The 27,111-nt window shown below is 34.0% G+C and overlaps 1 protein-coding gene across 1 annotated transcript in view; it reads right to left on the reverse strand.

Moving 5' to 3' along the window:
* Positions 1-25,173, reverse strand: part of LOC113502070 (inverted formin-2) — a 123,670-nt gene extending 98,497 nt beyond the window's left edge. Inside the window, exons 1-2 of the mRNA XM_026883451.1 lie at positions 25,040-25,173; positions 10,128-10,293 (exon numbers count right to left, since the gene is read on the reverse strand). The gene's annotated coding sequence lies outside the window, so the exon portion shown is untranslated. The remainder of the gene's footprint in view (positions 1-10,127; positions 10,294-25,039) is intronic.
* Between the last annotated feature and the right edge of the window lie 1,938 nt (positions 25,174-27,111).

Here is a 27,111-nt window from a genome sequence, read left to right on the forward strand (position 1 = left end):
CTAAATGTAGAAAATACTTACCCTACAATGCACAACCTCTACAGCTAATTCAATAGTCTGTAGTGTTGGATGAATTACCAAAATATTCCCACAAACGAGGAGAAAAATGTTCAGATATTTTTAACTTAATATAAAAATCACTGAGAATTGCATAGCAACTAATTCAAATCATAGACTTATCGACTGACAAAAGAAATGAATTAAAATGAAAACGTGTTTATTACACTTACGATGCCATGAGATAAATTCTGAAATAAACATTTAATTTTGAGTTGAAAAGATCTTAAATACGTTCTGAGTTCTATAGGCATTTAATTAACAAATACAGCTTGCGTCTAAACGGCGACTTAAAATTCAGTTAACCAGCTCAGATATAATGTATATGGTTTTTCAGTCAAAGCTTTTGATATTATTTCACACTATACTTATATAACCTACCATACTTACGGCCTAAGCCATAACTTCTAAAATACAAATAAGTTAGCTAAAATAAGGAATGAGAACATCCCCCTTTATATCCGTCGGTTAAAACTTCAGTAGCATGCCTCACGGCGGTCACTCGACACGCCTATTTCTGAGAAGCGCACGCGCACGCCGCACTCTCGGTAACGTCAACGCATTCAACACTCCGTTAATTGCTTGTTGAGTTAATTGAGAGCATTCTTGGAATTTTTTGCGACTATTATTAACGTGTTAGTACATTATAAAGGGAGGCATGGAAATATATATGTTAGGTTTGTTTAAATGACGTCACGGTTATCTATCGGAAAGCCCGAGTTCAACTCGACAGCGACCTCGACGTCGCGTCAGTCATGATTAAGAACTACTTTGGGTCCGAAACTAGTGACGATATTTTGATAAATACGTGTGAGTGAACGGTCCTTAAACAAATAGTAACTAACATATTATATTACACTAGCTGTTGCCGGCGGCTCCGTTCGCTACAAAACCAGGAAGCTACGGGAAAAAAAAATCGGGATGAAAACTATCGTTTGTGTTAATCCAGGTATAAAAAAATCAGTGAAACTCCTTTCATCCATAGTGACAAAATTTCGCGTCTTTAATATCAGTAGATTTTAAATCGAAGTCTCTTGCAATTTAAGTAGAACTAGTTGATCAATATGTTCTACTTATTACTTCTCTACGCGAAATCTAGGATTACCTCATAATGCAAGTCTCTAAGACGTGCTACTGGACCCTAAATCACGACTTTCTGGTCACATTACTTCATGAGGTTTAACAAGTAAGTAACTCTTGCCTCCTTCAGTATTTCAGAAATCAGAGGGCAGACATTTAGTAGCTGTTTAAAGATTTAATTACGATAAACATTTGTTATAAACATTCATAAGCGCGTTCAGTGGGCTGCTATTAATGGTTTCATGTATAATGTTTGACGCGTAATCAATTTGTTATTAAATTACTTGGTTTTAAGGTAATTTTAGCCTTGGTTCCCACGATTCAACTTGGCTGTAGATGGCGATGTGTTTGAAAAGGCGCTAACGGTGAGGTGTATGTCTGTATATATTTGTAATGAATTAAAAAACGGCTGAACGAAACGGGATGAAATTTAGCATATGTGTAATACCTACTTTAATTAGTTCTGCTACTACTGTTACTTATTTCAATATTATGTGAAAATAGTACATGATTTAAAAATAACAGTAGGATAACAGATAGATAACAGAGAAACATCACAAAAAACTATTAAAACTGACCGTTAAATAAAACGAAATAAATTATTTCGTGAATAGGATTTATTATCAATTTTATATAAATACGCTAAAATAATATGATTGACTGTATTCCTATTTCCTAAATATATTATGCAAAGTAGCAGTCATTACAGTTACCGTAACGAGAAAAAACCGCGAAATAAAATATTCTAAAAGTGTCTTAATAACTCTTTCGGTTCTGAGAATATAAAGTTTAGAATTTCAGATTAAATTTAAAGTTCCATCCTAGATCGTAATATAAATATAAACTGTCTTATCTATACTGAGTATTAGCATAGGGTCACTGAACGCTTTAACCACAAAACATATTGAATTTCAATTAAGTCATTAAAGTAAAATTATTTAAAGATTTAAGACCATTTTTCCTCTAAGAGTTTTTATAAAAAATAAAATAATATAAGAATCTATTGATTTATAAGTAACACCTTTGGGAAAACCCGCTTTAGTAACAGGTGTTGTTGAATAATATTAAACGATCTTATTTATGTAAATGGAATTGATAGTTTTAAATATTAAGTTTTTTTCTGTTTCTTTTTTCCCTGTATGCTTATTTTTTTCTGACTAAAAGTAATAGAATTCGTTATAACATATTGCTTTTCGAATATTCTGTAGTTTAAGTACCATAGCGGAATTTAAACTGGTTTTAATGTTTTTTTTTATATTTATCAGTATTTCATAATTTCAATTTCAAAATATCACAACCATACCGCCGCTCTGATGTAGAGCACCATTTACTTTTTATTTTTTGTATCCTGTTTGGTATAGGTCAGGATTATAATGAATATACTTCAATAAACTTTTTAACTTCATAATTAACGGGCAAAGATCCAGAAGTATCCAAATACATCAAAGATTCAACGTATTATGTCTAAAAATAGACCAATAATAGTTTAAGTAGCCTCTATAAGCGGAGATCCGAGATTATAATTGATTTATTAACTTTTGTATTAGCTTGTAACTGTCTCAATGATACGCTTACTAAGAACTCTTGGTACCGGCCGCTACCGTTGTACAAGCGAGACACCGCTCTATGACGTGTCTAGCTGTCTTGCTTCCACAATAGCGATAGAAAACGTCCTGTTTTATGAGTTCATAGTAAAGTCATTGTAAAGATCTTTATATTTATGTGGCTAAATAAAATATTTTATTTAGTCATTCAATTATAATTCACAGCAAATTTTAAGAAGATTTTTCGAGACTACTACTATTACTACTAGACTTTTAGACCGACTAGTTTCGGACCCCCGGCTACCCCGATAAATACCCGTGAGTAAACCGTTACATTATTTAATAACGAAGGAACTCGTAAATGACATAGATGGTCACTAAACCTCGGACCGACCGTGTCAAGCGTAGCTTCACCTATGATCGATCAACATATGCAATTACATATATAGATTAGCCACGAGCTCCTCCGTTTTGCGTCAGTACAGATTCAATCTTGTATTTTCTTATTTATTACTAACAAACTGAATACCAAGATGAATCATACGACTTACTTCGAATTAATTTACGTAAATGACTCCCTTTTAAGCAAGTTCCCTATATGTAGTTACATAAGTACCTAATTATAACAAAGAGAGATCAAACCGTTATGAAATAACTGTTATTTAGCCTTTTTATTAACTGTTAAATAACGCTAAAGGGTATATGTTAAGAGGAGCTTATTTCTCAAGTTTACATTAATTTTAAGGTAACATGTTTTGTCGAAAGTTGGCCTACCAAATACATTTCTTGTAAGTCATTTATCATAATTGGCAATTTTTCGTAAAACATATTTCAATGATGGTAAACTATTTATGATATCTGACATATTATATGTATAGACGAGATTGATAACAGCTATAGTTCGGGAGAAAATAATAAAAATTATGTATTCTAACAAAAATAAAATACTGTTTTAGGAGTTTTTCGATTAAACGACAAAATGTCCAAAAATATTTTTTATATTATTTCTTGATTTAAGTCCTATTGAAAAAGCTCTACAAATTTTTCACACGACATTGTCGAGTATCTTTAAAATAATCAATTTAACAAGTAGATATGAGACCATAAACTGCTATTTTCTTAAAACAACTTAATTAGTAACTCATAATTACTACAAGCTGCTAAATATAGTAATTCTAAAAATACACGCACCGATACCAAGTCTGGGGAGCTACCTTCAAGTCTTCAAGTACTACTAAAGCCGTTGTGGGAGAGAGATGGCATTCTACAAAATGTAGCGCTCTATCTCACTTCAACGGTAACAACGAGCATATTTTAAGTTGTGATGGTAGGCCTCTTGTAGATAAATCAGAGCCGATGTCAGTTACCGCAAGTTTCTCCGCAGTTTTAGAAAAGTGATCGCCAAATACGATGTGTTTACACACCATTAGTTTAACATCCGATTTGGTTTGACGAGAAAAACTGATCGATCGTTGGTTGAGTGTAGAAGTATGTGTGAATTTTGTTAATTAGTATTATAAAATCAACGTCGACCCCGTATGAGATGGCGCGATGAACTGGATGCATATCACAAACAATTGATGGAAAATGTAATAGACGAGACAGAGTCCAAAAATAGAAGGGAGGCCTTTGCTCTGCAATGGGACAGTTACAGCTAAAATAAAAAAAAATGACTAAGTTTTTCAGCGATCAAGGCCTTGCCATTGGTTATAGCTAGAAACTATCATAAAACGGCAAAAATATGAACCGGTTTCAAAAAACGGGATGTTTCTCCATTCGATAGTTATACTCGACCGACATGCACGCTTGGATCGAACCCACGGCAAACCAATCAAAGTGCTTTACAACTCCACACCGTACCACCAAGTCAATACCTCTATTCAGTCTCTTGCAATCTTCTAAAAGTCCATTCATTACCTATTTAAAATAATAACCGCAGCATATGGTCAGTACAGTCTGACTCAGAAACGTCCCACGCTTCACATCTAAGTATAGCCAAGTATAGTCAAGTATACCAAGTTATTGCTTCCAAGAAATAATGAGTGATGACACAAAAATGTTTATTTATATACAGGGGGCCTGTCACCAGGACTTAGGGAGCATTCAGACGACGCGAGGAATACTATGCAAGTGGCAATACATTGTGTAGACTCGCAGCTCGGGTTCTGATATCCAGCAATTGAATTGATTTGGTCACAACGACATGGCGATACACAGAAAGAACAGTCGTGGTTCAGACAAATACTTGTCCTACGCGAGGATCGAAGCCGCGACTTGACGCGCTTATTGGACTTGGCGTCGTGACCTTAACCACTTGACTATCCGTGCACTTAATGTATTACAACTTGCATGATATTTTCGCATCGTCTAAATGGGCCTTTAAAGTAAAGTAATTGTGGCTGTGGAAGGGAGATGCCGCTCTAGGTTGTGTATAGCGCTTTCTCGCTTCCACAACCGCCCTAGTCACTTTAAGTCTTGGTGAAGGGTTCCTGAACGTGAGATTGTTCGGGTTTTGTTATAGTCTCACTGGAATTGGTTACTTGGTTATGACGTCATCGTTTTTGGAATTCTATGTGCCAGGTTTGGAATACTAAATTGAATGAAGTGCACTTTACCTATTAATCATCGAGTACTTCTTGTAATTGTGTATATGGTTCTAATTTTAACACAGTTTGGTTAGTTTATATTTTTTCAGACCAGAATCTAGGTTAAGAAATTGATATGCTACGTAATATTTTTCAGAAATTTGATTTTTCTTTTGAAAATCTTATTTGCGAACTTGACTGCTTTCGAGAAACTGGGGTCCCCAGATTTAATATTATTAATCTTGTTACACGTAACTTTTGCTCATTGCTTAAAAACGATTTGCACTTCCAAAGTTATAAATTAGCTAATACAAAAACACCTTGACAATGAATACTCTTGACCCGACACAATAAAAAACATTATAAAATCACTTAACCGACTTAAATAAAAGAGTATGTTACCTCCCGACTCGCATTACTCATGAGGTCAGGGTCAAGGTCTCGTGGAAGCTTACGTTATTACTGGTTTCGGGGCCGCACTTCCAGTAAACAGTAATAATTGAAGAATGCATTACTGACGATGGTTAAAAATAACTTTTTTGGTAGGTTTAAAAATAAAGAGGATTTTGGAGGTTATGAGGAAACACCTCATAACCTCCAAAATCCTCTTTATTTTCCGTTTTTGTTTTTACGAATTCGATTTTTTTTTATTTGTTCCTTAAACATTGGACTTATTTCGTCTGTCCAAAATTTAAAATCGAATGATTAAATCTGTTTGAAAAATGAAGTCGCTTTAATTTCCCGTTTTTCTCTTTTAACAGTGATCCAATTATATTTTGTAAAAACATATTATACATAACAAAAAAACAATTTTGAATGCATTTCTTAATATTAAAAAAATACTCCATAAGTACCTCAAATCAACACCAAAAATATCCCCATTTACCTTCAAACCAGCACTTCTCCAAACCGACCTACGTCACGGTGCAGGCGCCGCTATGACACACATTATCTCCAAAACCCCGCGGTTTTCCTCCACTCGCGCCCGCGACTGTACTTATCAATTATTATTACTCATAACATATGTTTGTATGTGAGTATATTGGGTCAAGGTCATATTACATGCAAGGTGTTCTGTTGTCTCCGTCATAAATGCAGTTTTATAGTTTAAGTTTGATTTTAGGTTTCAATTGAATTTTGGTACTTATTTTGTTGTTGTGAACGAATTAATTACGTAAGACCGTAATCATTTAGTAAGAGGAGTTCCTTAACGATTTTTCTCAATGGAAGTGACGTTTTGGTACTCGCAACTGTAGTCATTGATTTAATTTTCCGGCTGGCTTGAAAACTTTTAAAGTAAAAAAAGTTGAAGATATGATTTATTGAACAATGTCGGAAAAACTGAAAAGAGGAAAAGACGATTTTTCATGCAGGATATCGGAATGTCCTCAGAGCAACTGTCAATAGTGAGTAAACAACCAAATAAGGTGACATGACTACATTCAATTGTTTTCAGGGTGTTTCTTTTTAATATATTCCTTATAATTTAGTCGTAGAAAAAAACTTTTTTCACTATTTTGTACAAGCTTTATCGTTATAAAATCATGACTACTCTAGATTCAGAACTTGACAATTCTGTTTGCATAGTCCGAGGTCAGTCCCTTAATCACATATTACATCTATGGAACACCTGTTAAACCCATAGATAACAATTAATACATGAAATCAAAGCACAAACACGAGTACACAACGTGGCTTAAGGTCGCGTTTCATTAGCAATGACCCGTTTCGCCTTATAAAGGAGTCGTTGCGAAACGACACCTTAACATTCCTGCCAACAGATGTTTGTGAAGGTTGCTGCCTACTGGACCGGCTTCACGACTCGTGGTGAGGAGGTAGGCAGTAATGGAGCCTCAGGTAACTTCCTTAAAGCTTCGGAAGTTATTTCTTCCAATTAAGATGGTATGTTCTGTGATTGGTAGGTGTTCATCTGGAATTTACTTTCATGTTGGTTATGCTTGGGTTAGGTTTATCAGACTACACTGAGAAATAATGGTTTGATGTGTTTTATGCCATTAAATGCAATTATAAGAAGAAATGCTTAAAAATGATTTGTAAGGAGAACCCTTTTGGAGAATCTATAAATTATTTTAAATCTCGCTATTATAAGTCATATATTGAATGTTGCAGGTATTCACTCGACTCATACTTAGACATTGAAAATTTCTAACACGCTCCTTCGGTCGTAAAGTACTAGCATATTTTTTTCAATCACGATGTTTTCATATCTTGCCTACTGTGTCCTACTGTCAGACAGAAGTTGCATCTAAAATTTTCCACGATTCTCTTTTCCGGGCCAGATGGAACCAGCCCACATGGTAAGCGTTTAGATTACCATCGCTTCCTATACTGACCACGGCGGCAATCCGAAGAGGGAGAGTATAAGTTCAGAAAAAACAACCATAATCGATAACAAAAAATCCTAATAAGTAAATAAGTAAATTTTCCAACTAGCCTAATAAATTAAAACCTATTTAATACCTGAATAAACATCTCATGCTTCCTATTATTTGTGTGACAGATACTAGACATGTACTAAGTGACATTGAATGCTTCTTAACACGAGTCTCTCAATCTCTATTACGAAGAGGCGCCAATGTCACTGTCACTAAATGTAGGCTCGAACAGGTACATCAGAAGGTTAAGTGATAAACTACTCTTTTTCGAAACAAAATTTCCCATTGTAATGTAATTTACAGGGTATGTGTCTTTTTCGCGTCTCGCAGTCCAAACTTGAGGACATTTTTTTGATGTATGTATGAGGCGTCGTTGAATTTATCAAAATCGTAGTGTTACATGCTTAAAGAGTTTGTAAAATGGACACTATCCATTATCATAGCAATATTATAATTTTAAAATAAAAGATATTGTAAATCCCAAAGATAACCAATCTAATTGATGTCGTTCTCCTAATACAAATACAAATAGGAAATAAACTAGCGTTATTGAGCACAAGAATCTCGCCAAACAACTTTGTACGCAGTGGACCTTCTGCCCAATTACCTGCGTCACTGAACTGAAAGCAATAAGTCAATTAGTTTGATTCTACGCATTACTTCACTCGTTGCCAATTTGTTTAACACTAACTTGCTGTGTGGCCCAAGTCAGGAGAGGGAGAGGCAAGATCTTTTTGACAAATTAATGTTACGCAAAGTTCTTTTTCGTTTTGAATGCAAACTATAGAGTAGCTTGGAAGCAGAAGGGGAATCCCTTATCCCAGTAGTGGAATCCTTCGAAACTAATTAAAAACGATTGCGATAAGTCGCGTGCAATATATTCTTAGTATTCCTTAAAATAAAATACCATCTAAACAAAGTCTCTCAAACAGGATTTAGGGGAAAACTTTATTCGAAAGTACTTCCCTATAACCACAACCCTATTTAAACTATCAAAGACACAATTTTTTTGTAAAACATTTGTTTAGTCACTATAAATAAGTTTTTTTTCTACTCCTCTAAAATGTTGAATCTTGGACCATACTATCCGATCAGCGTGCTAACCGACTCCAATTGTGCAATTCCAATCAATCGAAGCGACGTGTAATTGATTGTAAAGAGGCGACGGTCACAATTATGCTGTTATTATAATAGGCTGGCTGTCTACTGCAAATTAGAATTAAATGTTCTCCACTATGACTAGTAATGAAATGAAATGAAAAAGAAAGAAATCATTTGTTCTGCACGTGGTATGCCCCATCATCACCTTGACATAACTATTTTGTGAACGCTGGAGACGATAATTCCTACTTATAGTTAACCCAATTTTGATAGTAACTGTCGTGAGAATGATTAATTATTAAATGATGTAACTGATTAAGGACTCCGGTTGGGTCCGAAACTAGTCGGGCTACCCCGATAAATACGCGTGGGTAAACCGTTACATCATTTAATAGTTAACCCAATATTTGTAAGTACATTAGGTATAACAAGCTCGAGATGCATGCCCTGATCATTGCAACTCCTATAAACCTGAATCAGCAATGATAACCAACAAAATCTATCTAGCACTTAAGCTCGGTGTGTCCCAAACAAAACGATTTACTGTCTGGGACCCCGCATCGTTAATAATCAAAAGCAGTAAATCGACGGAGTAAGAAGTATACCTATTGTCAAGGTTTCTTATACTTTGCCAATAAATTCGTCAATAGATAGCATATTATTATACTACCATAATCACATTGGAATTGACGTAAACATCACAAACACCCACGTTTCAAACATAAGCTTTGAATTGACCTACATAAGAACTGTTTTCTATTGACACAGTTATGAAGGGCTTCTAACTATGAGACATACCTACCATCATCCGTCGAGTAATATTATTGCAGTGTGAAAGAGAGACGGCGCTCTACATCGTGGATAGTGCTGTCGCGCTCTCACAACTGCAATGTTTCTTTGAAAGGTGATGGTGGGCCCTCAAGTCAAAATTGTAATGGTAAAGTTACGTATAGGATTTTCCTAAACCCTACAGAATTATGAAAGCCCTTTTAAGTATGATGCTTGAATGGTTATGTGAGTCGTTGAAGTACAGCGAACTCAATTTTGAAAATCTTCTGGTGATGGTACTTGAAATTGGTGTAGTAATATTCGTTACATAAGGCATAATAGTAGCATTCTTTCAAGTGCAATGCAATTTGAATGCTACATCAAACTATAGGTACCTACTTCTAATGTTTAAGAAGGTAACTTCATATATTTTTTTAGTTGAGTGATACAATACTGAAAAAATTGATGGAAAACCAATAGACCGTGCAGAGTAGAAAATCCAAGCGAGGCCTTTGCCTGGGACAGTAAAAAGAGCTAAAAAAAGTACAACACTAAAAAGTACAATTAATCCTGAATTATTAGCATAATGTACTCACCAACACAAGGTCATCCGTTACAAATGAACACATAACACAACACACACTATCACTCATTAATACAATAATAATTAGTAAGTATTTCGATATTGTTAGTACATATTCACGGCATCACTGCCACGTCGCACTCCACACGAAATGTCACTGGACATAAGTTTCTGTAAACCTGGAACAAGAGAAAACAATAATTAGAAAATCTATACTAATATATAAAGCTGAAGAGTTTGTTTGTTTGAACGCGCTAATCTCAGGAACTACTGGTCCAAATTGAAAAATTCTTTTTGTGTTGAATAGACCATTCATCGAGGAAGGCTTTAGGCTATAAGCCATCACGATGCGACTAATAGGAGCTAAGATACAATGGAAAATGTGAAAAAAACCGGGCAAGTATACCTAAATCATAACTTATATCTTCTACCCACGGGGACGAAGTCACGGGCAACACCTAGTGTATTCTAAAAATCAGATCAATTACAAGTCGGATTCGTGACACTAAGGGTTTCGTATAGATAGGCGAAAGAAAAACAAATCTAATAGGTAAAAACACATTTTTGAGTACATTCCCAAACTATGGCTTCAGAAATATCTTCTTTAAAAGATACTACGGTCTAGCTATAACGGCTGGTGGCTGGGATAGTCAGCAGACCCTCAGAAATAGCTAGGTTTGATCAGTACTTGTTTCAAAATATAAACTGTACCTAACTGTTGTCAGTGTGGAAGCGAGATACCCATACGTGCAAAATAAGGCGCTGTCTTGCTTCTATTACCCTTAGCTACGAAAGTTAGGCGGAACATGGTGCCTATGGAGTATTCCTCTCCTTAATTATGGTTCGCCACGTGTTCCTGTCTTTGTATTATGCCTGATGACACAAAAACCGGCCATGTACACAACTCTTAGTCACAGGTTTTCTGAAGTTTAAACATTAGATAAGCAAACTCCTCCGCTTCGACCAAGGAGGTCATAAGTCAAATTCGTACACCATCTTCTCGATTCATAAGTCAAGTAACTCATTAGCTTATCAGCCATACCAGAAAGGGTCATTATAACTAAATCCCTGCATATCAAGAGAATTTTGCACATGTCTAGGTGAACAAACACTTATAACCCATTCAGGCACCGGTCAGTTAGTTAACATTAACTGGGCAGTTCAGTTCAAACACACTAATCGTGTAATCTCTAGGTCAAGCGGTTGTAAGCGGGGCGAGAGTGGCTCCGGCTTTTGTTTGTCAGTCATTATCTATCGCGGTTTCCAGTCGTTTGGAATTGGAGGCAGGTTTAGAGGTTGTTTTTTTTGGCGGTAATTTTGATTGATGAGTCAGTCGTTTAGTTTGTTGAATTTTGTTTCTGAATTTGAATAGACAAAAAATGTTTTGTTTTGTAGGCTTAATTTAAGTGAGAGTAATAATGTTGATGAGTTATGTTAATCCTTTTGTAACTAATTTCCAAGCAGTTACATTCAAAAATATTCTTAGTCCAAAATAACAGTTTAATTCCTTTTTTTTGTGATTACAAATATATTTTTTCTATCAGGATCAAGCTAAACCTAAAACTTCAATCAAATAAAAAACTAGTGGTTTCTTAGGTTTACGCGAATGTTAGACATTGAAATGAAACTACTTTTACGGATTTTTTCGCGGTTTAATTTTAGATTTTAGTTCCCGACGTTACGAAACCTTTGCAGGTACCGTGAACTAAAATCTAAAATTAAACCGCGAAAAAATCCGTAAAAGTAGTTTCATTTCAAATAAAAAACTGCTATCCTTAGTAGTATCCAGTTACTAGTTTCAAGAAAACTTCAAATTGTCTAGCAGGTACCTCTAATTATAAATCAAATCACCTAATTTATCTACTTAGATTAACTAAACATGCATTGTTCTCAGATACAGTCTAAAAGCACTGACTTAGACAACGCTTATCAGGCCCCGGCTATAAATAGCCGGTTCCAAGAGCGGGCTACCACAAAGGCTAGCCCTTATATTATCTGTGGCTAATGCACAGATAACGAACGCTTCGTTAAAATTATTCCTCGATTGTTTTTTTTTATCTATAGTCTGTGAGAGGAATCTTAAATTGTTGCAGACGTCGAATTTATGCTAGTGCTTTTATCAGACTTATGTATACTAGCTGATGAACGTAACTTCGTCTGGTGGCAAGCTTCGTGTGGTTGTGGATGATATAAGCTAGACATAATTTGGTGCGTGCAAACATACATACAAACAAACTCTTTAGCTTTTTAACATTATTATAGGCTAAGTAATTTTTAAATAATTTTAGTAAGACACGACAAAATATATTTGATCTCAAGTAATATTAAAAAAACATTTGCTTTCTTTACTTCGTTCCATATTTTGCTTTATAGATTGAATTGACGATATTTCGGCCTGTATCGTCTATAGGCCGAAAGTCGAAACGTAGCAACACGACGAGAAAGGGATAAGCCGCAACATAGTAGAGGCATATTTATTGAAGAGTAATTCTTTAAATATAACAGTCACCGCACAGAAGCGAATAAAGGCAATTTGTTCAAGCTTATTTACAAAGCTTTTCACACATTATCCACAGTAGGTTGAAATCAGCTTAATAACGGTATCGAGATTATCTCTCATACTCATCAACCTTCAGGGTCAAACGCGCTAAACCTTTTACCCACTACAATCCAAAATCGACCAGGTCACTAAGCCAAGTAAATAATCCATATTTCGTTCAAACAAAATGCTAACCGGAAAGTTATATACAGTAAACCAAGAACAAACAAAACTGACATAAATAACTCTTATTCCGTAGCGTTAAGGTCGAAATTCGCTATGCTATTTCTATTATTTGGAGCACCGTACTCATATCTAGTGGGTGGGATATCCCACGCGTAACCTTGGTATGCTACCAAGTAACTAAACCACCTGACACGGTATTGCGTTTTAGTGTTAAGTGCAAGAGGGACAGGGATAGGGCTATACAGATGTATAGTGCTGTCTCTTTTTAACAGTTGAATGATGACTTGAGCTGGTTCTGATAAGGGGCACGGAACAGGTTGACGAGATCTCTGATTAGATGTTGGTTTACGTGTTTTCGTTTTGCTTGATATGTTTACATTCTGGTTATTTTTACGAAAAATAAACGGAAATGCTTGTCTTCTAGTTAGAAATGAAATTTGGGACCACGCAAATAGAGTCAATAATGTAAACATTTTTAAGTGCCTGAAGTAGATTTTTAACATACCTACTCCAAGTGCAATATTTTGTGAAACCGTCATTGAAACGGATGAAAATCGGAATTTACTTTACTACATTGAATTAGTGGTTTAATTCAATGTAGTAAAGTAAATTCCGATTCCGTTATACCGTAACTAAAAAAAGCACTAGTTCCGATGAGAAAAACAAAGTTTTCTACAGATGACATATCATACTTAGCGCCCTGCTTACGACAAATAAAGCCTCAACAAACACTTCCACTCATTTGACCTCTCGTTAGCTTACCATAAAACTATGTTTACCATAAAAATTACCATATAAACGAAGAGAAAACTCCACTTGATAAACAGAATGAAGGAAAGTGTTTACTATGATTAACGATAGATTTTTGTGTTAATAGGCCTCTATAACTTTTAACTGGTGAATTAAATGGCGCCTGTGGTGATTTCCATATTAATGGAGGAAAAACGGTTTGAACATGATGTTATTCTTTGATGACTTACTAATGATAGAAGATTCGAGAGCTATGCGAAAAAAGACGCCAAGTGGATAGAGAACGAATAGAAAAATTAAGATAACGAGGTGTTTTGGATGCCGTGTTTTACGCAATAATATTTTTTTGCAGTAAAATGGGATAAACCCCGAAAATTAAGATTTTTCTCCAAGCTGAAACCAGAATCTCCTAAAAAAGAACTGTCGCCTTTGGAAGCGAGAAAAAGAGATCATTTTTTATCAGAAAGTCTGTTATTCTACTAGTGCCACTGGGATGCCTTTTTAGGATTAAATTCATTCACTAAAGCAATTGAAGACTGAAATACTGGGAGAGAGAATCCAGTACGCCTCGGTGCCATCACAACACAACTTCGAAAAACTCATTGTACCCCAACTGGACATTCAAGATTAAAATCCAAACAACAAACAAAACAAAACAACGAATAAATTATTAAAAAAAACTTGCTCAAAAACAACTATAAATAATACACATGTTCTCTATATGATATGCTATTATACAATTTCGGTTATGTATGTATAACTAATGTTTTATTACTCACATACATTATTATCACACCATTCATTATTTTGCCGACACTTTTAGTTAATAAAAGATCAAAACTAACTTGTCTAATTTTAAGTACGACGTAACTCAATTTTGTTTTGATTTATTTTGTGAATATAAATCTTTTTGTGTAATATATTAGTTTTGAATCGGTTTAGCTGATCGGATAATTTGCGCTTCTCGGTCAAATTAATGTTTGGACTTTTTTGTATTAAAAATACTGTATGGTTATGGCAGGTAGAGATCGATATAACAAAGATTCTGAACTACAGAATTTCGGATAGTAGGAAACACAAAGTTCCGAATACCCGACAATTATATACAACAAAAAGGGCCATATGTCATACTCATAAATCACTTCGGAATTTTAAAATGCAAGACCGCCTTAAAAATCAGACAATTATAAAAATAAAAATTGGACGGACACATCTACTGAAAAGTGCTCAAAGACCAACTTTTTTTAAGTAGATTTTTAACGGAATCCAGTCAATACTGGTAGCACTTGTCGTGTACAACCTATCCTAGAAACATTTGCAAAAAATCAATAAATAAGTCCGAAAACTTCCACAAATAATTCGTAGCCATAAGTATTAATTTATGAGTTTTACTAGATTACCTCTCAAGACACAACTAGGCATACAGATAGAGATATCATATGATATAATAGCAGCCTTATGCCAATTACAGCGTACCTATCAATCATAGTATCGATCATGGTATTATTATGAGGTTTAAGATTCAAGGCCGATACTCAGTTTACTGGAAACTAAAGGAACTTGTGAATTACATTCTATTTGTTGGTATTAAGAAGCAAATAGTGTCCAAGATAAACTATGGGTTTGGTAGCGGTTAAAACTATTTAATTATTTTTCCGGAAGATTTTGTATCATTGAAGTGTACATTTTTTTTACTACATACTTTTTTGTTTTATATTAATGTTTTACTTAAAATAAGCAATAAATTTCTTTTTACATTTTCGTAAATAAATTTCATTATTATAAGCAGACGAATAATTGCATGTCAGCACAGCAGACGTTTTATCCTGCTGTTTATCTGCTTAGATAGTTATTTTATTTTGAATCGTTCCTACAATAGAACTAGCCGTTTTTACTAAAATTCTGGATCAAATAACAATCAATATTTTTGTATTGTTTTTGACGTCGACTGCGATTACTGGGTTTAAAAAACGACACTATTTAAGTCCATCTGTTTCACATTAATTTTAGCGCCCTTTAAAAAAAAGAAGAAGTCATCAATGTCTTAAGATAAAGGACAATCGTGCTTACAGTTCTGGTACCCGTTGAAGGGATGCCAATAAACACAATAATATAACACAATTTACTTTACATCGACAAAGCAGAATAGCGAAGTAAGGTCGAAGCAAAACCTCGCGTATTAGTCACAGGCGGACTCATGGCCGATCACCATATACGAACGCTGGTACTCCGCACGCAATTCTAGAACCTATTTCTAATGGGATAGAGGCGGGATTCCTGTAACTAAACGTGGTGGAGGAATACGGTTTTATTAGCTGGCAATATGTTTTAAAAGGGACACATTAGATAATGCTGTTTGTAGACTGGTCCTGGCTTTTGAGATGATGGAAACTTGTATAACAGAAGTTTTTTTGGTATATGACTTGCGCTAGTTGAAGGATCTTTGTGCCATCAAAATTGTTTTTTTTTCTATCTGTGCTACGAAAGATTATTGAAATAAAAGAAAAGTTTTGAACTACATATTTTAATTATTGCGGACATGACACACTTGATTGTTTTAGACTATCAAATCATTAAGCAGTTCAAAATACTCTTGAAGCGAACCCTTACTATATTTATTACTTCTAGATCAACATTATACCATGTAGAACCCACTGCTGGATAAAAGCCTCTCTCTAAAAATACTAAGTCATAATTCTACCCGACTTTACCTCATCAGATCCAACATTCCCGACCGGCAACCGTCTCCTAATCATGCTAACAATAGCGAATTATCTACAAGTATTTGTATACTAAATTAAGTTTTTTGCGCCTACAGTGATGTGTTCCGGAAAACCGCGACTCATTACTTATTCAATTTATTTCCATTGTGAACAACGAAAGTGAAGTTGGTTGTAAACTTGGGACACTTTCACTGTTTCAGGTGTTTCGGAAAGAAACATGGTGGGTACAAGTGCTCTACGTGATTATATTATTGAATTACAAGTGATTTTACTCAAATTATTACTTTGGATAAATAAATTGAGGCACAAACTCGCGACACTGAGGATTCTGTTCGAATAGGCTAAAAAACTTGCAGTAAAATCCGTTGCTGAAGCTCGATCTTTTTTTATAGATATGTGTAGTTATAGCAATGTCTTCTGTGCAAAATTTCAACTGCCCAGCTAACACGGTTTATAGGACAAATAATTTTTGGATGGATAGGCAGCGGTACCTCATTAGTAGGGTTACGTTAATTCTATCCTTTGGGAATGGACCCCAAAATGAGAATACTACTTTTTTCGTCTGTGTTTTTGGAAGACATTTTAGCAGCAAAGTTAGTTAGTTACCACTGCTACCAGTAACTGATATATCTTCAATTGCTGGCTTTGATGCGTTAAGCACCGCGAGTAGTTGTTAATTTAAACAAAAACAGTCTGTTGTGCTCAGTATTAATTGATAGCCGTATACCTAGTCGAAAATAAGTCCAAACAGACAGATAGCTAACAATCTTCAATACATCAATCTCGATCTTAAAGTTCAGTTTTTTTTAATCCTGTCTTAAGACATTGATCGCTGCGAATTCGATAAATATTTATCAGGAAACTCATCAAAATGTAACACAACCTGTCTCTCTGTTGGAGCCGAAACATCAATCAAATACTTCAACGTACTGACAACGCATTGTTTAAGGCTCTTCCACGATGTAGGCCAGGAGCTAGCGTGCTAAATGTTGCGGAAATCGCATGTGGATAAATTCTTTATTTCCGGATTCTTTTTATTTCTTACTAGCTGTTGCCCGCGACTTCGTCCGCGTGGTTAGAAGATATAAGTTATAATTTAAACCTGCCTTCCATCTATCTATCTGCCTACTATCTTGTAGGATTCAGTCAGCGTTTGCAATGTAAGCGCAAAAAATGTGTTTTTTTACGACCTCATATTAGAAACCTCAAAAATTGTAGCCTATGTGTTATTCTGATGTATAAGCTATATTGTGGTAAAGTTTCATTCAAATCCATTCAGTAGTTTTTACGTGAAAGAGTAACAAACATCCATACATCCATACTTACAAACTTTCGCCTTTATAATAGTAGTAGGATGATCATGTCATAGTATCTTTATATAAATCTATCTTTTAAATTAAAAGATGTGGTCTGCGATTTTTATGAAAGAATTTTTTTAACAGTTTTCATTAAAATGGTACAAGCCGTTCGTGTGTCATAAACACACAAACTTTCGCCTCTACAGTATTAGTGAGATTAAATTATAGGCCTGACAGTTTGGTAATCAAGGTTGGTCCTTCCTTTACACTTTGCACAGTAAACAGTTTTTTTTTTCTCTAGCCCACTGTTTCCCACTGCTGGGCAAAGGCTTCCCCCAAATCCTTCAAACAGATATAAGTAAATATCTCAGTATCGTCAGTATTTCATTTTATAGTCAAGGTTGCCCGCCGCAGATTTTTCAGATTTGATGCTTTTTTTCCACCTCTGGCTGGCCAAATTAGGATTCCGTTTTACAAATTGCTAAAGGTTAAAGATTATTTAATTATGTAGTATTCGAGATAACAAAAATTGTTTCAGTTAGTAACAGTCAGTTTCTTCATGAATTACTAAACATTTTCAGACGTATTTTGTTTCATGAGCATGTTTGGTAAACATTGTATTGTGTTTATATGATTGAGTCAGTCTCAATTATTTACAGGATATGAATCAACAGTTTTATTTTATAGCAGCAGGTGTTTGGTGACCTATATTTCGTGCAATTGTTTTTGTTTCAACGGATACCAGGGTTGATGAGACTAATTATATGAAATAAATTGTATGATTTCCGGCTAGTCCTAACATTAAATCCTCTGGCAAAAGTGTACTGATTTATTGATTGGGAAAAAAATTGTTAACAAAATCGCCATGAATACTAATACAAATTTGAAAGTGTTTAAATTTTTTATTGTTTCATTTCGATATACTATTTCTTTGTCCAGTCTCCGGGCCTATACCAAACAATGCGTCCGTTCCATTACATCAATACGTCAGCCATCATTCAAAAACAGCATTATTTATTCACGTCAGGTGTCAAACTTTGCCGCTAACAAATGCCAATGACATAAGCTTAAATTACAGGAAATTACACCTTATTCTCAAATAGATAAAAACCAAAATAAATGTGGTATTTTCAGGTGTTTAAATATCATTAGTAGTTTAATAATATGTTATAATAGTTTCGTTAAAGGATGCTTTGGGTAATAAAAAGGGTTTATCGCGGATGTTCGGTAGTAATTTAGCTAATATTTTGGGATATTTAGGTATAACTTTTTTCTACTGGTAAAGCGATCATTGCTTGTTAGTCAATTTTGTGGTTAGGAATTTAGGATGTAACTGAGATCTTACTTTGTTATGACATACTGTCACGTAATCGCGTAGGTATCAAAAATATAATATTTCCAACACATCCTAAACAGACGCTCTCGCATATAAAACACTGAATTATAAAAACCCAAAATGCAATGCAATATGCATGCCATCATACGACTCCCGAGACAACTCAGCTCCTTCATAATTTATTTTTAACCTCCATCCGCAGTCAGACAGTTAAATTATACTTAAAATTCATTCCTAAAGCATTTTTATTCGAACAGCGTCCTACGATAACGGGCTAGAGATTAAAATCGGTTGTTAATTGTCAGTGACAGTCGAACCGCGGCCATTTTGAATCCAGGAAACGAGTGACACACCGCCATGTCAAAATAGAAACAGTTATGCCGCGAAATTGGGTGAACTCGTGACGAGAACAGAATTAGGTGGATTAATTAGACACTTGAGTCGTAAAACTGTTAATATTGTATTTATAAATATATCAAATACCATACCTTTTTACTTTTTTGGTTGAAAAAAGTTTCAATCGTTTTTTGTTTTTTTACATCGTTTTCTGTTACACGGCATTGTTCAAATTAAATTCAAACACGACTGACTGGCAGTTGATATTATAGAAAAAAAATGTTCACCAAGCAAACAGAATTAATCAACGTCTCATTCTTAGTGAATATTCCTAGAAGCTGTGTAATAAATCATTTGAGTTTATTGTAAAATGCGACCACTGAAATCGATCCTCTAGAAAAATGCTACCGAAGACTATAAAAAATTAGAGGCACATCAAAGATGGGGTATAACAACAAGCTATAAAGCAACTTATTATGGCGCCACTCTGTTACGACACACAACGTGAATAGGTGCAGTTATTACATAGTTATTAAGCATAATTATGGTGAAAATTAATCTCCCGGGTGAGTTCATCTTTGATCTATTTCACGACGAGGAAGTGACTTCGCGACCGAAATCGTCCGACTTTTTTTAGTTTTAGTGATCTTACGTGCATTTTCCGGCTTTCCATATATTCTAAATCCGTTCGGAATTTTAACTAGGTAGACGTTCAAAACAACGACTCGTGGTAAAACTGTTTTAGATTGTTTGAGGACGAATATATTTAATTATATGATGCTTTATAACGATAATAGCACGATAAGTATGAAAACAACGATTTGAAACTTTGTGCGACTTAAAGGACCAAAACAAGAGTCAAAAGACCAGCGTAAAGATTGTCTTATTTTTTCTAAATGGAAAAGTCATGAAGTAGATAATAATTAACGATAAACAAATAATTATTTCTTTCAATTAAAGGCGGAAATGATTTAAGAATTACAAACACAAGTACTCACAACCGAATCGTTGACACAGTCCGCCATCTTGTATTCGTAACACTCCAAAATGCATTGTACATTGGTATTGTTTTGGAGTCGTTGTCCCAGCCACTTGCACTGATAAACTAACTAATGTGTTGTAAAGATGTAGCAAATTTGATAAAGCGAGATATGAGGAACAATTTACATATTACCTGATAACGTTATCAACTGGGCGTAATTATGTAACTGATACAGTTTCGTAGTGTTTACAGGTAAATGTGGTTTATTATTAAAATGAGACTTAGCGCCAGGTTTGAGATAGATAATGTAATTATTTATTTTGAAATTACTTAATGAAGTTATGACTCGTAAGAATTGTTTTAGAAATATATCTTTGTTTGCCAGCTGTCTGGTTTACAAGATGAAACGTGTTTAAAATACATTTATACACTTACACATATTAATATCAAAACTGAAAAAGTTCATACACTCATATTTGGTACAAATAAATGGATTGAATGGATGACTTACCTATGGGATTGTAAGTAAATCTAATGTTTATTTTCCGTATCTTATCATTTACAAACAACACAATCCTATAAAAATGCAAACATAGACCTAATAAGCTACTCGAAACCTACGTTCGTGGGCAGTCCGCGGATAAAGGCAAAGATATCAGCGTCTGGTAGTACAGTACACAGAAATAACATGAATATAAATATTGCAATGGAGCAGAAATAGTAACAGACTGGCTAATCCGGCGCCCACACAACTTATTAAGTTACGCGTCTCGCTGAATTAATTCTGAGAGCTAAGTACCTAATGCTTAAAGTTTCAAAGCGTTTGCAAAGTCAACAGGTATAATATTCTCGTGTGACAAGAGAATTGATCTATCTTACATAAGAACATTGAGATGCTACACTGGTCCTATTGCTCCAATATTCGCAGGAACTTGACCTTCGAGTCGAGACCTCTATCCCAAATTCTTAGAAACCAATCGAATTGTATGAACGTTAGAGTCAAACAGACCTGTAGTAGCGTCTATTGAAACCAAAATATTATAAGAGTAAAATTAAATATTAACTTTAGCAACCACAACTTCAATTAATAAATTCCTTTTTATACAACAATAATTATAAAAACTTCCTTCTAAGCATTTTTCCTTTAAATCAAGGAAATCAATTCAAGATTAATCTACTAGGCAGACTTAACAAAGATTAAATACCATTGACGAAGCGAGACACATTTATTGCAATGAGTAAAACAGTTGCCATTTTGCGAATGATTCACATCGCTCCAACCTCTTGGTCTAATCTAGTTACCAGTGTGTTTAATAATATTATTCCGATCTATTTAATCTAGTAAGAACTATTTCGTGTTACACCCATTTGGGAATATTTAATGATGTTTATGATTGTATTATCATGATTATCATATTTTATCACGGATAGAGCTAGCACCCACACGTGTTTGCAAGCATTGGTCTATAAATTATCATTATTTTAATGTGATATTGCTGATAGTTGACCAGACTCAATTTATTAGAAAAATAATAGTATCTATGATTTAGAACCTAATCGATTGCTTATTTAATCGAATAAACGTGTGTTTGATAATGTTAGTCATATTTCTAACGCCTTAAGACTAAGCTAATAAGCACAAAGGATCAAAGCTTTAGTTTAAATAAGTGTACCTACCTACGGATCTTTTAAAATATTGCATTTAAAATAATCTTCGAAGCTACATACAAAAATAGTATTAACTCCGCCTAAATTCTTCTACATTTTATTTCAATTAACACAAGCGGTTTAGCTCTATCCTAAAGAATTCTATTAAACTTATTTGGTATAACCTTAAGCCCTACTTACAACGAAAAGGGAAACCAGTGAGACGATAAATAAATACAATCAACCGAAATCAAAGACGGCCGTACATCGACGAGATGACCCTAACCAGTGACATCCCAGAACACGGTTACTAAACAAGTTTAGGACAACCCGACGGATTAGAGAATACACGACAACCGACACTCTTGTCTAGAGATGACCACCTTTTTCATTTCGTCGGGTTGTCGCAGAGTTGATCTCGATCCGAAGGGCCCATGAATAATTCATTCGTAGGTTTGTTTTTATACAAATCGGATATAGTTTTAGGGTTAACAGGTCTCAAAATGGGTTATCGGTTATATTATTGTTATGTAAAAGAAAGTTGACATCTTTATATTTAAGTTTTCACTTGTAACGATAAATCTGTTACTGGTATTTAGAGAGTTAAATATGAATGCGTTTAGGAGATTAGTTAAAATGTCGGTTTATTGGGTAAAACTCGTTAAGTGCAATTAATTTTAATCTTTTTTAAGTGTGGTAAACTATAAAAGTGGTAATAAAAACGGCTAATCATGTAAGTCGATCGTTTTTTAGGCCCTAAGGAACTTTCCATTAATCAATTCTGGATTATACTTAAAAATACATTTTCGGAGCAAAATTGAAGGTTATGGGCGGAATTTTACCGAAAATAAGGACCAAGTTGACCAAAACGACCTGTAATTTACAACCAAAGGACAGGTTTCTTTAATGACTGACATTGACCTTTCCTGACCAGTCCTGGGGGCCTACCACCACCTCTTTAATGGGACAGACAAATTGTGGAAGCGAGACGAAAGACAGTTCACACTGAAAAGCGTCGAGTGGTGTCTCTTTTCCACAGCCTTACTTCAAGAGGCGGTAGGCCTCTGGTCAAACAGACGAAAAAATTCTGTTTTGTCAAAATCTTGTATCTTAAGGTAAGTTTGTATCCCAATAAACATTATGCTACATTTTATCACGTTGATATGATGTTTCTAATAAATAATTTCGCAAAAAAAATCTATTAAGACAAGTCCATTTTATTTTTGATTGCAGTTTTACTTTACACCTCGTTAAGTGACACCTTTATATTTTACTACTTTTTTATTGCAACTAAGCTTGAAATTTTTAATTAATAAAATAGACGATGATATAGAAATAGTCTAAATGGTATGTGTCATTAAAGTTGCTTATAAAGAATCTTGACGCGAAACGAATTATAGAATTTTAATTACATATTTCTGGTTCTATCAAAATTTAATTAATCGCATTATCGAATTTATAAAAGCCATAATTTATGGAATAAGTTAATCAATAATTATTTTTCCTTATTCTACAACTACGCATATTCTTGAACAAGTTTCGTAAAGATCAAAAATTTGGTCCTTTTATACGCAAGTTTTAAAACTAACGCGAATAATTACAGAAAGCCTTAAATTACAATTTTATCGATTTACAGGGTAATAAATAACCGCCCTTGTCTTTTCAGGTAGTAAACAAGTTCCGACGTCCTTTGCGACGAAAATAAAAATGTACACTATATAGGTACAGGCGTGCACAAAGCTGTGGCACGTTTATCATTAGCGACACCTTTATTACAAGCCAATAAAGTGGAATTTCGTAAATATATGTGTTTACTCCGCTGACCACTGTACTTCAAACAATATTTTTTTCACGATATTTATCGCTGTTATCTTAATTCATTTTTATCTCGTCTCTAGTAATTACTGATAACAGATTTTTAGCGTTAAGTAATTTATGTTAGTGTTTTAACCCTTTGACAATTGACATTGACCCCATTAAGGTACCCTTGACCAAAATATCACGTCATATTAGGTAACTCCTTGTACAATTTCACAAGTATAGGTAAGTACTCCAGTTTTAAAATAGGTAGGTATAATAGATGTACTATAAGAATAAATTAAAGCTAATTATATAACTGTGTTTAGTGAGTACAGTTCTTTTGTACTACAAGTAATTAAAAGTTTCATAACGTATCTTGTCTCTTAATATTTAAGTACAAAATTACACAAACTTGAATAATTAAAAGTTGTACGTTAAATAATTTACGATTTACGATGTCTCTCGTTCCAGTTGCCAATGATGTAGTTCTAATTAAGGCGATACAGATTTGGTGTAATTGACGTTTAACAGCTTAAAGCTATGGTAATTAATTAATAAGAATAAATTAATGTGTCCTTCAATTTAATAGCAAATAGCAATGTTTTTGATCACTATACGTCCATATGTATGTTGCCTTATTAGTTCCGGATTCAAAGACAAATAGTTTTATAATATTATGTGGTTTTCCAACAAAAAATATTGAACTATGATTTATAATCTTTTGGTAATTGAATTTAATGCTCTTAGGTCGTTGTGTATAAAAAGTGTGAAAATCTATTAAGTTATGAATGGTAAATGAGAATAACCATTTTAATGGTTAGAATATTTATAAGCATTGAAGTTTCCTTATTATTGTATTGTATATATACGATAAATCATCTAGATTAAAATCAACCGCGATTAGAGATTTCATTAAATAAAATCTTTTTACCTTCTTTACGTTATGAAATAAAGAATGAAAAATGATGTTTCATTTTGACTTTTATTGTAAGTAATGAAAAACACAATGGATGCAAACAAAATAATAAGCGAATATAATTATCAACAGTTGTGCAGACTTGTGCAACGACCTTCCTAAATTATTAAATGAAGATATGGATATGAAATACTTAGATAAAATGTTTAGCTAAAGTAGGCCGTCAAGGTAAACATTAACTTGCCAAAAGCCTTTGAAAGCCTAATGTATGCACGCCTTGAAGCCATATTAACGCCAACAAAACAGATTCGCGACGGCAACCGTTGAATTCAAAACACAACACCTCTAAAACTTCGGTAACAAGTAAAACAACATTATTACATAATAATAACAAAATAAAAAGCCGACATACTTAAATCAGTTGACTTTTGTCGTATTCCATTCAGTATCGTAATCGTAGCACAACACACGCGAAAAGAGTTCGTTTGTTTGTCGCGACACGTGCACGCGGGTCGAGCGCCGGCAACGCACTGGATGGCGCTTCGAGCCGCGTCCTTCGACCGTCGACTTTCACTGCAAATGATAATACTATAACACGACCGATTTAAATCGTCAGACTCACTTGACACTTTTCTTTACTGAGTAGCGTACTTAATATGGTCGGGTTATCTAGGTCTGGTCCTTTTGTTGAGGGTGCGGTGCTTGCATAATGTGAAGTTTGTTTGCTATTGTTTTGTTTAGAATTTTCCTCGCGAGGAAGATTTTATCAGAAATTTATGGTCGCCTTGAACCATTATTTACTTTGAGTGTGCTAATCTACAACCTCGAAGACTAATTTTAATTATTATTTTCTGTACGATACCGAAAATTATTTTATTTTAATAACATGCAAAAGTTTGACCGTGAGTGATGTTTTTTATTTTACGCCGAGTAAAAAGGACCAATAAGTAAATAGTCCGTGTTTACGCAAAATAACACAGATAACAAGATTTTATTGAAACGTGCGAATTACATTAATATTAAGTGTATAACCACAAAATATTGACTCTGTAGTACAGCCTTGCGTCTGACATTGTCCATAATTTACTTAAGTGTACATACCAGGTGGAGATTGCCAGACACTTTTATAAAACACTTCAGACATAATGAACGTAAAGAATTAAAACTATTAATCTGAAAATCAGTTTCACTTAAATTCATATATGTTCTACTTTAGACCCATTTTTCCCTTTGAATATCCCGTCTAAATCGCCAATATCCTAAACTCTGTTATTATAAACACCCAAGTTCACAATAAAACGGAGGTCAACCGTACAAAATATTCTTACACTTATCGGATTATTGGATAACACTAATCAACTTTGCTGACAAAAATTGCTTATTTATTACACACATGATTACTCTAACAAATTGCTATTAGGTAATATCTTCAATTAAATAAACGCTAAGGATATGTTGCGTACTAAAGGACCAATTTCTCAACTTAAGATATTTTTAATTCTTAAAATTAAAACTAGTCAAGCGCGAGTCGGATTAACGACATTGAATAGTCTATGGAAAGAGGCTAAAGAAAAGCAAATTGACAACAAATTGGTCACCCATCACTTTTGTTTCCTAGAAACTGTTGCTGAACCTCGATGTTATTTTTTTAATTATCTGTAAAAACTATTTAGCTGTCATAGTTCATGAGATAAAGTCTGGTGACAGACAGAGAGGTTTCAGTAATAGATCTCCGTTTAAGCCTTTACGGAACTCTAAAAATTATAGTAAGAAGTATCCTGCGATTAAAAAGTTTTCGTCATATTCAATAAATCACATGATAATTATAATTTTATTACGAAAGGACCAGTATTTTGATAGCTTTGATATTTCACTTTTTAATGATGACCTCGGTGTATTAAATTAGCAATTACTCTATTAGTTATTTAGATATGTTAAGCAATGTATGGATATTGCTTTCGGCATAGTAGAGATGCAGAGAAAGAATGTGGAATGAGGATGGCAAGCAAGGTTAAAAATTAAAGACGATAGGTATTATTAATAATAATTTATACTCCATTTGTTTAGTTGTTTAAAAAGGTAAATATGTGCAACTACACATTAAAGATTACCAAATCAAATATAGCGCTGAAATATGTCAGTAGCTTAATTTTCATACACAAAAGAATATTGTAAAATTAAAATAAAGATATGCAAAATACACAACAAGATTGTTTACTTTTTTAATTTTCTGCTATTGGTAAATGGAAAAAGAAGTAAAACGAAATTAAAAAGAAAACAAGATCAATAGTACATAAACATGGAGAAAAGGAAGCCCAATCCAGAAATATATCTAAAAGAAATTTTGAAAACACACAGTCACAGTAACAAAAAATTGAATATTATAAGGAATCAACTTCTGCTACCTATTATGATTGATTTCATGTAATAGTTCATGTCAAACATCATGAATTGACTGCAGAAACATTGAAGACCAATTTTGAC

This window comes from Trichoplusia ni, chromosome 16 (genome assembly GCF_003590095.1).
Source record: "Trichoplusia ni isolate ovarian cell line Hi5 chromosome 16, tn1, whole genome shotgun sequence".
In the NCBI taxonomy this organism is placed as follows: domain Eukaryota; kingdom Metazoa; phylum Arthropoda; class Insecta; order Lepidoptera; family Noctuidae; genus Trichoplusia; species Trichoplusia ni.